The sequence below is a fragment of the Opisthorchis viverrini genome (assembly GCF_000715545.1).
Source record: "Opisthorchis viverrini unplaced genomic scaffold opera_v5_185, whole genome shotgun sequence".
Taxonomy (NCBI): Eukaryota; Metazoa; Platyhelminthes; class Trematoda; order Opisthorchiida; family Opisthorchiidae; genus Opisthorchis; species Opisthorchis viverrini.
In genome coordinates, this window is record NW_008751843.1 from 985201 (window position 1) to 987885 (window position 2685).

At 49.2% G+C, this 2685-nt stretch overlaps 1 protein-coding gene across 1 annotated transcript in view; it reads right to left on the minus strand.

Annotated features, from left to right (window-relative positions):
- Window positions 1-1503, minus strand: part of T265_07802 (hypothetical protein) — a gene marked incomplete at both ends in the record, with an annotated part of 39255 nt that extends 37752 nt beyond the window's left edge. Inside the window, one exon of the mRNA XM_009173422.1 lies at window positions 1294-1503. The remainder of the gene's footprint in view (window positions 1-1293) is intronic.
- Between the last annotated feature and the right edge of the window lie 1182 nt (window positions 1504-2685).

The window sequence follows — 2685 nt, forward strand, 5'->3', positions numbered from 1 at the left end:
AGTGCATCTGAGACTCAATTGGGAGGTCGACATGGACTGGACTCGGTACGTACGGGCAACGGGGGAACGATTGCTTCAGCTGTGTGCTGATCGAAGCCTGTTTTTATGCAGTACGAAGTTCCGAAATAGCCGAAGTCGTCTGGCCACTTGGTGTCATTCAACAACAGGCCGGCCAAAAACTCAAATAGACTACATTGCCATCATTTACCGATGGCGCGGATCAATAACTGACTGCCGAGCGTTTTGGAACACATTTGTGAACTCTGACCACGCGCTCGTCCGGAGTCGCTTCTCCCTACGTTTCCTGGATCCGCGTGAGGTGCAGACAAATCGCATGGCAACTGAAAGACTGGAAGACCCGGATGTCAGACGAACTTACAAGAATCGCCTTATGGAGTCTCTTCCAAGTGCTCCACCATCAGATGTGAACTCATACTGGGACGAGATTGTCACCTCTTTGCACAGTGCTGGGAATTTCGCCTGTGGCACGACCCAATCAGGCGCACCCAAGCACTGGATATCAGACCGAACGGTGGCACTATTTAAATCTCGAAAAGACTATCAAGCATCAGAATGGAACGACCATCTCGGATAAGGAAGAACGCCTTGGCCGATGGGCTGAATACTTCGAACTGTCGTGGTCACCAGCCGGCACTCATCTAGAGCTCACAGGTGAAGTAGAATCCTGGACGGTGAACGTGAAACCACCTACGGCCTCGGAGGTTCACGACTGCATGTGTCGAGATGCTGGGGTCGAACCATGGACCTTGCAATCAGTAAATTCACACTCTAACCACTGAGCCATCTAGCCCTCAACTATAGATGGCAGAATACTTGCACGGGAACGTAACATCCAGATTATTTAATATTCACTTTAGTTGCGACGAAACCAGAGGCCAGTCTGAACATACGCGGAACAGAAGCTATTCAGCTCGAGACATCCGACACCGGTAGCCATCCCATTACAGTCGGTTTTGACGAATCCTGCCGACAGCCTGCAACAATGTACTCGCGGTCCTCACCCATTAATACATAGCTGATTTAACAAGTACAGCGTTCCAAAGCCATAAGCGGAGACAGGATAGGGCGACGGATAGGAGGGATACGGCAACAAGCACATGAAGGTCAGGTGCTGATTCGGGGATATCGTGGGTGCTGGTTTCGATTACAGCGCCAACAGTCACCGCAAGTCAGATCCCAGGCACGGCTACAATTAGTGAATCAAATACGGAAAACAGGACGTCACCAATAATGGAATTGCTCCCCATGGAACACCAGACGAAAGTTACATACCTCAGAAATGTACAGCACTGTCAGAACCAGCTGCGCCAGACCCCAGATCAGCATACTCACTGCCTCAGGGACGAATCAGGAAGCAAAATAAGTTCACTGGGAAACCGCAAGTCAAATCAAAGCACCTGTGTGACGTACAGCGTCTTCAGTTGGGAAATACCCCGGAAGCCTGCAGTCCCGGGCAACCGAACGGGCACACCACATGCGGGCTGCGACAAACAGAACCACGCCCTGATTGCTCAGGATGTCAGCCAATCAGGGTCGAGAGTTTGGTTGTTGGTCTGTTCGCCGAGCTTGGCAGTTGGATTGCAAGCGTTTCATCACCAATCGAGGTGACATGGTCGGTGCAGGGTTGAGTGGGTCGAGAGTTCATTGGTATCACGTTTCGCGGCCTCCCATGAAATTGTAGCGTGGGCTTGTGGTTACGAAACCTAAAACTTCCTTCCTGAATTCGAACTAGAATAAATGGATTATACGCCATCGGCTAGAGGCACAATGCATTTTTCACGAAACCTATTCCTTCCTGAATTCGAACTAGAATAAATGGATTATACGCCATCGGCTAGAGGCACAATGCATTTTTCTGTAAAAGCCCTCCCTGCGAAATAAAAACTTTAACGTCAAAATATTGCACTTCTTTGCGTATATGCGTGGACTGAAAACCACCCTCATCTGCCGTCATTTTTCTGCGATTTGTTTTAATCGATCTCTTTTGAAAATTACTGGCGCACATCCGGCTTTGAACTTCGTCTGCTATGGCTTCGGAAGTGGCTTTCGTTGAGAAATTTGTGGGTGTATCGTTTTCATCCCTCACGGCATTTGAGAGGACCTTAAATGAATACATGAAGGATAACTTTGTGATATTCGTGCGTTCATCCAGTAATCGAAGCACCAACACTATTTTGCGTTACGAATGGGTGCACTACAAAAGCAGCAGGCGCCCTCCAAGAAAAACGGAAAGCCGTGGAATCCGAAGAACCTAGTAAGCCGAGCGTAATTTCTAATAAAAAAGTACGCGAAGAACCAGCTGCCCATTGCGGTTTTGTCTACGGAGGCAAAGGAACCAGCTGGCAGTGACCTCTTATTTTTTGGAACACAACCACAAACTGTCAAAGTTTCTGTACGACCGGCTTCCAGTCAATCGCCGCCTAACCGAAGAAGAGTTGGACACATGCCAAGCCCTGCTGAGATATGGAACGCCGTCATCTGAGGTGCGGCAGTTCGTGGCGGACGAATTCGGAAAGATTCTTACCACTAAGGATATACACAACTACCGCCGGAAGTGTCGACCGGCTATGTTGAGTAGGTGCCGAATGGTTGGGTTTTAATGTAGCAGATGATATGTCTTCGGTCCTGGCAAAACTTCGGGAGACCGGACGCGTCCTTGTGTGT